This window comes from Manis javanica, chromosome 10 (genome assembly GCF_040802235.1).
Source record: "Manis javanica isolate MJ-LG chromosome 10, MJ_LKY, whole genome shotgun sequence".
NCBI lineage: Eukaryota > Metazoa > Chordata > Mammalia > Pholidota > Manidae > Manis > Manis javanica.
Window position 1 is genome coordinate 21,746,499 of NC_133165.1, and position 11,352 is coordinate 21,757,850.

Sequence of the window (11,352 nt, forward strand, 5' to 3'; positions counted from 1 at the left end):
CAAACCCCTTTCTGTCTCAGTCACCTCTTTTCATACCCAGGATTCAGTCTGCTATAATTTATTTTATTTTTCAAGCATAAATCCCATAATGGCCTCTATATACGTATGTATGTTTGTGTATATAGATATATATGTGTGTATACATGTATACACATGAGCATATATACACATATACATATATGTGTATATACACACATGTGTATATACACACATACATATATGTGTATATACACACATATACATCATATATATCTATCTTTGGTTCTCATTAAAAATCAGTTTTCTAGGTTCAAAGGGTAGATCGAATACACTAACCAAAGGTATTCAGCAACTTTGATAGCGGTTAAGAGTAGTATATGACACAAAAAGTAGTAGTGGAGACCCATCATTTAAAGTGAAAATGAAAAAAAAATCATAATAGGAAACAAAGTAATAATGTAGAAAATGCTATAGAAATATTCTCCTAGTCTTCAAACATTATACAGCACAGAAACCCTTAAGGGATCAATAACCACGGTGTTTATGTGTGCCATATGGAAATATTTCCTCTGCAGTGTGCCTGCATTGCTATTTAAATGGAGAATAAATGTCATGTTAGCAATATTTTTATGTAGCCTAGAATTTTTATTAAAAAAAGTTTTTTTCTCTATTGCATCTGGATGGTAAATAAAAGATAAAAATCACTAGAGAAGAAGTTATATGTATAATCTTATACAATAGTCTGATTTAAAATGAAACTTTAACAATTTTATTCTTGAAAGAATTAGCAGTTTTTTTTTCAAAAATAGTAAGTTGAATTGTAGGTAATTATGTGCTCTAACAACAATAAGATACAAGCTTTCATGGACTGTTATTCTATGCCCTTAAGGCAACGCTGGACATAACAATGCACCTTACACAATAAAGTGATAATTCAAATAAGAAAATTTAGTAACTTTGGAATTTCTGAAGTTATTTCTGGATTCTATCCAGGGAATTTCGATAATGCGCCTATTGTTTTTCACAATTTTTCTAACAAATGAGAGTAAAGATAAAGATCATCTTAACATTAACTTTTTATATTATAAAGCACTGCATATTCTAACGCATATGTCTCAATCATAGGGAAGCTGGAAAACAAAATTATAGAAAGAATATTAAAATTGCACATACCTAACCATCCAATGTTAACCACTCTTAACATATACCATCTCTATTTATGTACATCTATGTATATGCACATCTCTATTTATGATGCCTTATAGATACATATAGCTTTACTTTTCAGCATAGGAGCACATTTTATAGATTCCAAGCTATATATCACCATTTTTAACCCTCACTGCATGCTGGGAGGACTCTGATGTTTACTCAAGGACACGTCCTAGTCTACTACTGGTATCCACAGCTTGCTTCCTTTCCTGAGCTCAGCAGCCCTTTCATGTTATCCGTGACTATTACTTCTCTTAGGTGTTGTTACTGCGCACCACACTGTATTCTCACAACGAACCCTACTCCCTCACCCTAGCAGAGCGGATTTCTCTGGAACGTGATGATAATGCATGAACATCCTTCTGTACTCTGGGCAGGTGAGAGGAGACATTTCTCTAAGCCCCTAAAGTTATGTTTCCCCTGGTGTACTAGAGCCAACAGTTTAGTAAAGTTTAGTAGGGTTCGGCTCCAATATTAAACAGATTTGTTTTTTTTTTTTAGAAAAAACACCTTTTTAGGGGTCTACTTATGGCTTCAACTTCTTCCCTCCGTGAAATGAAGGGGAGGGCAGGAGCTCTATATAACCCACAATCATCATCGTGTATTGAGAATGGCCTCTCTTCTCACAGCACTAGAACTTTGTGGCCTGCCCAGACTTCAGAATGACTCCCGGTGGAGTAGTCTACGCCTGTCCGTTCTGTTCCTCCAGAGACTAGTGTCATGTTGGACACATGATAATCCTGGAAAATGTATTTTGCTTGTTTGTGTGTAAGTGTGTGTGCATGCGTGTAAGGGAGGAATAGCATTTGTATATATATATATGTGTATATTATTGGTGATGATAGTTGGGTATTTTTCCCCAAGTAAATGTTTATTAAATTGTCAAAAAATGCAGAGAGAAATAAATATTTTGTTTTAGTATGAAGAAGTATTCCCTCATGCTGGATGTAGCACTACATTTTTCCCTAGGTAATTCTTATATATGTTGCCACTAAGGCATACCATAGAGAGAAACCAGTTTCCATTGGTTACTGGACAAATGCAAACCTATGCCATGATAAGAAATGCTACGTAATAAGAATGCAGAGTTTCTGCTCAGAGTGAATCATCATTAGGAAAATCCCAAAGAGGCTTTCAGTGATGTTGCCTCATGCATCCTCTGAGACTTTAGGAGAAGGGAAGTTTATTGAGACATTAGAAAAGGGCTAATTTATTTCCTGAAAGACAGAAAAACTGTTCTTAGGAGAACTCCCAGACTCAATGAAATTTCTGGTACTTTTCAATGTACTTGCATCTTTTTTTCTGTCCAGTAAGTCACATTTCACAGAGATCTTGGAAATTATTTAAATGACTTTGGGATATACCCCTGGATCCTAACTTATTACATAGTCCTGTCAGGTTCCACCAGATAATTATCTGTAGTCCCTGCCCAGTGAGTGTTGGAAAGTTCTAGAACTTTCAGCCTTTTTGGGCAGTACAAATGAAGTATGCCTATCTTCATTCCTAGAGCCTCGCCTACCAGGGATTCCCAATATTATGTCAAAGCTAGTTGCCAATTGTTTAAAAAAAAAATTCAAGCAAGCTTCCCTAAACAGCTGATTGGTCAACTTACTATATACCATATTTTGGAATTTCCTAAAAGTCATTCTGGGAGTGTATATGAAGATTTTCATGTTAACCTTGATAATATTAAGTAAAAGATATAATTCCCATTTACAAATTACATAGTTTTATACTAATATATGTTAAATTTCTTCTAAGTTGTCAAATATTAATATTTCTGAGTTAGATATCACCAAAAAGTGTTTCAGTTTATTTCTCATGTTGCTGCAAAAGTTAAATAACAGTAGAAAATATAAGAAAATAAAAAATAAAAAATGTAATACTACGCTTTTTCCAAAACATTCTTTAGAATAGCTTTCAATCAGTGAAGTCTTGATTAGTGAATTGATACTTAACAAGGATGCAATACTTTCATTTAGGCCATTAGATTTTTCAGTGGCCAACCCAGAATCTTTAGACATCCTTCTGACTTCTCATCTTTTCCAAAGGACTCCTGACTTTTGATGCCTCTAATAATCCTTAAATTTTCTGCAGGTCAACCTAAAACTCAGCTTTTTGAGGTCAATCTTGTCTGTCAGTGTTAGTGCTGTTTTATAAACATCAATAAATATATTAACACATGTTGTCTAATTCTAATAAATAGAACACCAATGGAGAACTCTTAACTCCAAGGAACAACTGAATACAGGAAAGTCAAAAAAAGGAAGCAGCAGCCTTGCTTTGATCCTGAGTTCATGAATAAGTAGGCATTAGAGAATCCTCTACTTGTATGCACATTAACAGAATCCTGGAGAGGGAATGTTTGTAGGATCCCGGCTGCAAATGCAGTACAACACACATTTCTGTTCAGCCTGTTTTTGGGGCCACCAATCTGACGGTTGCCAAGCAAAGTTCTCAGGACACAAAAGGAGACAAATACCAGGTAATAGCTGTCCCCAGGAGATAAAAGATTCACAGCAGATTACTAGAAAACAAATTCAAGAGTCACAATTCAAACATCTAATTGTTAAGAAATGTTTTTTACCTGCCAATCTGAATTTGGACAGGAAGAGCAACGTGAAATTGTACCTTCCTCTCTGGACCAGGTACGACAGATAGAAATCTAGGAGAGCTGACTTTGGTAAGAATTCTTACCCTGTGCCGACTTCTGCCAGTTTTCCCAGGATGCTGGCTGTAGGCTCCGGAGCAGGTGCAGTGTCCCAGTGAGTCCCTGCGTCTTACGTCCTTTCCCAAAGTCATTTAAATAATTTCCAAAATCTCTGTGAAATGTGATTTTTTGGACAGAAAAAGATGCAGATACTTGGCTGAGATCCCTTTTTCTCTAGGACACCTTGGATATAGATACGCTCATCCAGGTTGAAAGTTCTCCACTGTATCTCTTACCGGTGGAATGCGTTGTTTCTCGACTTCTTGTCTTCTTGAAGGAAGTAATTCAGTCAAGAGCCCAGAAAGCAAGAAAATGCAGTGAGGCGAAAAATACTCTCTCCAGACCATAGAGACGATTGTGGGGAAATCTGAACAAACCCGGCTATTAGGGTTAGATTGGTTTTTATTTTTTCTTAAGAGGCAGGAAGTCCTGCCCTGCTTCTTAACGTCCTTTGACCGACAAGTTGATTGACAGCTCTGGGTTGTATCAACTTTTTCTCAGCGCGCAGGCACCTCAGCTGGAAGTACCCAAGCGAAGCCCACAGGTGGGCCAGAGCCGCAGGGCTAATGTTAGTTTAATGAGGTGGGATGCTAGGTCTTCGGACCCTGGGTGTGCCCTGTAGTCACGGGAGCCCCCGAGCCAAGTCAGGTGGCCTTGACCTGGAACTGGGACCTGTGGAGGGCTTAGCGGCTGGCCAGGGAGTCGTCTTCCTCGGTGACAGCCTGGCCCCCTTCTCCTGCCTCTGTCTGCCTAGCCGCCTCCTAACACGGCCACTCGAATTCAAGATTATCTCTGATAAGGTTAACCTGCTACTGCCACCTTGCAACAGAATTTTAACCACCTGAGGCCTCTCACTGCACCCAGTTCAGCTTAAGTCGGACCCAGAATGAGCCCAGACCAGGTCTGGTTTCTAACCCAGCCCAGCCGGGACGCGGTCGGGTTTGTAAGTCGGACCCAGGCCGGCTCTGCCCGTTTCCCATCCAGTCTGGAAACAGACATGCCCGAATGAACCCTGACCTGCCTACCGAAATCCCGACTGCAGAAGCTGCGGAGGATCCCGGAGGGCCCTGGGCTCGCCCTGCGGGCGGCGAGGGAGGAAGCCGTCCGCGAGCGCGGAAACCGCGAGTCCCGCGCCCTCCAGTTACCCCGTGCGCTGACTCATCGCTCCCGCGGGTCGTCGGGGCACCTCTGAAGTCTCCCTGCCCCACGGTTACTATGAAAACATAAACAGAGTCATGTTAAAATTTTTGAGAGTTTATTTGAGCGACAGTGGTTTTGAGTCGGGCAGCGTCTAATCCAACAGCAAGGCGCCTAGACGAGCTGTACAACCTGAGACGTTCAGAGGCTGAAGGTGTTGGATTCCCCTGAGGAAGGCGCCGCCCCAAATCACTCACCAAAGACGTTTCTTGATGCAACAAGCAAGAGGAATTTATTCGGAAGCCAACTAGTTGGGGTCCAAGTCAGCCTGTCGCAGCAGGTCTCAACGAGGACCCTGAGTACTTACAACTAAGTGGTTATATAGGATTTTCTGAGGCATTCAGCCCTAGAGAATTACCATGGTTACAGATTATGTTGTAGTAACAAGATAACAATGCTACATAGCAAGATAACAATACTACAAAGGCAGTAATTTTTCAAACCTACGGTTTCTGGGTGAGTGCCACGTCCTGGGGGTGTAGCAAGGTAGGGTCAGCTTTTATGCTTAACTAACCGAAAGGTTAGCGCTGCCAGCAGTCATGATTGATTAACTTGTTTTTCCAGAGGAGTTACCTGGTTTCAGTTGTTCCCTCTGAGTCATATATCAGAATGGCTTTTGGGGCTTCAAGATGGCTACTCTTAGGCTAACTTATTTCTCAGGGAGGTTGGGGTCCTACATTCCCCACTTCTTTTTCTGAACATTCTAATCATGGAATGTTGGTGTCTTCTTGTTGTGTGAGGGTATGATACTGTTATCTCAGCATTAGCACCTGCACAGCACTTACTCTTTCTCTAATAAAGGTTATTACTCGATTTAAAATGCAGGGACCTAAGGTGAGGAGCAATATAAAAATAAGCAGGGGTCCTGCCAAGGTGGATATTAGAGTTGTAAGCCATGGGGATCTAGAGAACCAGGATTCAAACAGGCTCTGGTTAGCTTCTCGTTCTCGCTTTCGCTGATCTAATCTTTCTCTCAGTTTAGACATTGAGTCTCTTACTACTCCAGTATGGTCTGCATAGAAGCAACATTCTTCTTTTAGAGCTGCACATAATCCACCTTCTTTTAGAAATAGTAAATCTAACCCTCGTCTATTTTGCAGCACTACTTCAGAGAGGGAGGTTAGGGACTCTTCAAGTTTAGAAATAGACTGTTCTATAGTTCTCAAATCTTCATCGATAGCTATTCTTAGTCCTTCATAATGTTGGTTTTCTTGTATAATTGCAGCTGCCCCTGGTCCTACTCCGGCTGCGACTCTTACTCTTAGTAATACAGCTAGAGTGAGTGAGACTGGCTCTCTTTTATACCTTAGTTTAGGTTCTAATTCTGCCACGAATGATAAGTCATCATGATACATTAGTCTGGGTACTAACTGGACCATGATACAGAAATCACGGGAGGAGTTGAAGGCAGAAGTAGAGACACATGGGGTCACTCTAGTGTTACAAGCCCACCATCTCTTGGGAGGAGGGATTAAATACCTGTTTTTACCAGGGAAGGCTATGGGTATGGTCTCATTCTTTCTTCTACAGATAGAGACTCTAGCTGCTGCTAGGAAAAGGGGCGATGACTGCTCTGGCTGCTTCGTGCTGAGAAGGGGGCGCAGTAAAGGGTGCAGCTAGGTCTCCATCACTGGTCAGTTGAGAGGGCTTCAGAAGGCTGGCGCTTCTATTCTGGGTTTCATTTTTATTACTATTTGCAGTTTTGTGGCTTCTAGGCAAGATAAAACAAATTGTGTTATTAGGTTATGTAGCAACATCTGGAGTTGGATTTTTTATTCTGGAAGGAGGCTACATTATTGAAACGATACTTCTCTCTAAAATCACTCTCATTTTTACTAGAAGTAACTAGGTTAAGAAAATAATTAACAGCTGGCTTGATTATTTGCACAGGTGCAGCAAGAAGAGCAATTGATTACACAGGCTCTTTTAAATATGCTTTGCTGGAACTTTTTGTAAGGAATTTCAGATTGAACTTTTAAAGGCCTCTTGAGGCCAGACAGCCAAGCCAGACTTGCCATCAGGCTTTACCTGCAGTACCTGTAGATTTGGATGAATTCTTCTCTTCTCGAGGTCTCTGCACCTGCCAGGAAGTGACCTTCTTTACTCACCTGGTAAGGCTGCTGGGAACTCTGTAAGCAAGGTACTAGGCCAGTTCTTCCAAGGGGCTTTGTTGGCTTTATAAAGTCAATCTTAGTTCTTTAAAGTTGTTCACATCTGAGTCTATGCACATGTCTCTCAGGTACGACATTCCAGTCAAAGCCCTGGTAGTATAACCAGTGTTCTTAAGTAGTCTTCTCACAAGGAAAGCAGATTCTTATTGAACTCGTGCAAATAAACATACTGCCATGGAATACAAAAACAGTCACTGAAAGTTTTTAAACTCTGGAGGGATCAAGTAGAGAGAAGGATGTTTCAATTCTGCTCATAAAGATAGTCATTTACTAAACTGTTGTCAGTTTAAGAGAACAAGGTTAAAACACTTTACCAGCAACATTTGAAACAAAAAGACACAAAATCATTTTCTTTAGTTTATGTAATCTTATGTAACTAATACCTGTTCTGCTGAAATCTAGTTTTTTACCAGTTTAGGGATAATACTATAAATGACAAAAGACTTACAAATGACAATGGTTAAAGATCTGATGAGAGCTTACTGTAAAACAGTTGACATAAGGAAATTCTGATATTTCTGTAATACAAAACATTCAGTAACAAAGTTTAGCATCATTCTCTTTGACAGTGCTTTCCTGGTAAATAAATATATATATATCAGATAAATAAGCCAAATTAGTCAAATACTTTCTCTAGTGAGAAAAAATTCTTCTGACATGTTCCAGGGGCCCTCTGGAAAATATCAGAGTTAACTAGAGGTAAAAGCACCTTTTTGCATTTAATTTTTTTAGAACTATCATTACACATTTATTGTCTATATACTCAGCACAGTAAACAAGATATCTTAAAAAGTGGGGCAGCAGGGGAGATTGCTGCTGTCAATTTTTAAAGACAACATACAGAAAGTCAAACTAATTTTAGGTTACTAAGCATTCTTGAGAGAATGGTAGCAGATGGTAGATTCTTCTGCTTTCATCTTCAGGAGGGGAAAAAAGCTACAATAAGAATTCATATTTAGCTGAAAGAACTGTCTAAACTCAAGGCAGAGTATAATATCACCAGGCATACAAAAGACCTGTTAGAGATACATACAAAGAATGAATATGGCTATAGTCAAATTCAACTTAAAAGTTTAAGCAGAATCTCAAATTTAAATGTCTCTTTCTTTCACACAGATATTCAGATATGACCAGAAATATGATTTGAGATGAAAGAGGTCAGGCATTTTACTTCTTCATTTAGGGACTGAGAAATGATGACCTTTGGCTTACAATCAATAGCTTACAAACAGTGAAAATAATAAGAACATAACTCAGCATAAGTGTCTAAGACCAGATACAAAAAAGCAGAGAAAGTGCTTAAGTTTACAGGTCTTCCCTGAAAGCTTCAAGAATGTTTTACTCTTTAATAGTAGATATAAGCTGCTATGCAAATTCTATTAAAAGCTCTAAGATTATTTGCATTAAAAAATATGGAGAGTCCCCCATGTTTTTTTAAAAAACATACAGCATATAAATTAAACAAGAAGACCTGGTGGTTCTCAAAAAATCTATTACAACTTTTCTCAAAAGTGGTCACACGTTTGTCTATCTAAACCTTTACAGTGAAACCTGTTTTTCTGGGAGAAACATAATCTTGTCCAGATTCTACAGTTTAATAAATTTTGGTTTGTTAACTAAGTGCATTTAATCAGCTGAAAAAAGCTTTGTTACTATTCTGCTTAGGAATTCAATTTTTCAGGCCATGCAATCATTTTTAATAACAAAATATTTCAAAGGCAAATAAAGGTTATACAGTTGTTAACAAACTTTAGCTTTTAGTCCTTTTAACATTATGATTTCATGGCAACTCACTGAGACTTTAAGCATGAGAAACTGCTGTGATCTTTCAACATAGAGAAATGCCCTCTCTATCACTTTAAGCAGTTCTAACCAGAACTCAAAACTATTAGAAACTTCAAGCTCCAGTGAACACTGAGAAGCAGGACACTGCAAACTGTCAAATCAACATTTCTTAGACTGACAAACTTACGAACACATTCTACAATTTCTGCAACCATGAGCTTCACAGCACAATCTCCCAGCAAACACAGAGCACATCTTCTCAACTTAACAAAACTCTAAGGCTTTAAGTTACTACAAAGATTCTCAGGCTGCAGGTAGGCATACACACTGCAACACACAATTAAAAAGGTGTTCACTTGCCACACTTATCCAGTTCACTTACCTGCAACAACTATGCTAGCCTACTCACAAGACCCCCACTGAACACTAGACAAAGCCAAGCTTCTAAGCATTCTATTCTTAAAAGATTTAGCAGATAACATGACTCAAATGACTCTAGGTAAACTCAGGCAGCCGACAACTACCAGGACATGCCCGCCTCAGGCAAACTCAAATTAGCATTAATGCTTAACACTTTTTTATCAGGTTTTCTGGAAGTTTTAGAACACTCAATTTTCACAAGCGCTTGTCTTTAAATCAATTTCATTAATACTATCCGGAGGTAGAAAGATATATTCATTTACACACTTAGGGGGTTGTCTGAGTCTGTCCCATTGTCAGTATAACAATTATTAGGCACATGAAAGACACAAAAAACAGAGACACACACAGATTAGACACACAGCGGCCGCTTTTTGTTTTTTCTCAGATTTTCAAACAGAAACCGAAAGGAATCAGAGGGTTGATATTCCTGGCACCTGAAAATCAACCCTATCTCATCAGATTCACTTTGCCAGAAAAACAGACGGGAGGCTACCAGGCGTCCCTGGCCTCCCAACCTCCCCGAGGCGTCCCCCAGGGTTGCAGCCTGCGGTGCTCCTAGTACGTCTACCGACCGCAGTCTTGACCCCTTTACGGGATCGGGACAGCTGCCAGACAGTGGGTACCCCTTTTCAGAATTCTGACCGGTCTCACTGAAAAACAGAAGACAGAACACAGACAACTCAAGGCGCCACTAATCTTACCTCTTCCTCCAAGAGCGACTTCGGGAGTGAAGCGGGGTGAACGCATGATCCCGGACGAGCCCCCAAATGTTGGATTCCCCTGAGGAAGGCGCCGCCCCAAATCACTCACCAAAGACGTTTCTTGATGCAACAAGCAAGAGGAATTTATTCGGAAGCCAACTAGTTGGGGTCCAAGTCAGCCTGTCGCAGCAGGTCTCAACGAGGACCCTGAGTACTTACAACTAAGTGGTTATATAGGATTTTCTGAGGCATTCAGCCCTAGAGAATTACCATGGTTACAGATTATGTTGTAGTAACAAGATAACAATACTACATAGCAAGATAACAATACTACAAAGGCAGTAATTTTTCAAACCTACGGTTTCTGGGTTAGTGCCACGTCCTGGGGGTGTAGCAAGGTAGGGTCAGCTTTTATGCTTAACTAACCGAAAGGTTAGCGCTGCCAGCAGTCATGATTGATTAACTTGTTTTTCCAGAGGAGTTACCTGGTTTCAGTTGTTCCCTCTGAGTCATATATCAGAATGGCTTTTGGGGCTTCAAGATGGCTACTCTTAGGCTAACTTATTTCTCAGGGAGGTTGGGGTCCTACAAAGGCAGGGAAACAAGGAGTTAGAATAAGCAGAAAATGGGGTGAGGGGGAGCTGGTTATTGTAAGGTTACTTTCCTTTAGGGAACGGCAGGGGTCTGGCAGGCAGATCACTTAACTAGCACTGCTCAGGTCATACTTAATTGGTTTAAGATTGCAGTTCTAGGAAAAGCAAAACTGTAATAAAGTTTCTGTTTGGTGATACGGGGTTTAGAATAAACAACTCCGTTTTGGGCCTGTTGTCTTGTTTTTAAAACGGTTATGCTTATATTTAATGTCATGCTTAAAACATCTCCCTCCTTACAACTGTGCTAAAATATTTAGTGATTTTTACCCTATACTTTTGACCTTGTTTTTCTTTTCAAATGTATTTTTTGGTAAGAATACAAAAAATTTAATCTAGCTGTATAATATTTTTCCAAGTGACTGGTTGATTTTTCTCAGCATCCTTTATCGATTTCTCCATCTTTCCCTCATCCATTGGGAAATATGTATTTCCCAAATTTCCTATTTAACAGGTTCATCTGTGAACACTGTTGTTTCATTGATCTATTTGTCTATTATACTGTTTTTCAAATTGTGCTTTTT

The 11,352-nt window shown here is 39.6% G+C and overlaps 1 long non-coding RNA gene across 1 annotated transcript; it reads right to left on the reverse strand.

Annotated features, from left to right (window-relative positions):
• Positions 1-5,303: 5,303 nt before the first annotated feature.
• LOC140843996 (uncharacterized) lies at positions 5,304-10,800 on the reverse strand. The gene is made up of 2 exons (XR_012122008.1): positions 7,207-10,800; positions 5,304-6,809 (listed from the first exon to the last, which is right to left on the reverse strand). It is a non-coding gene; the product is annotated as an uncharacterized lncRNA (long non-coding RNA).
• Positions 10,801-11,352: the final 552 nt, after the last annotated feature.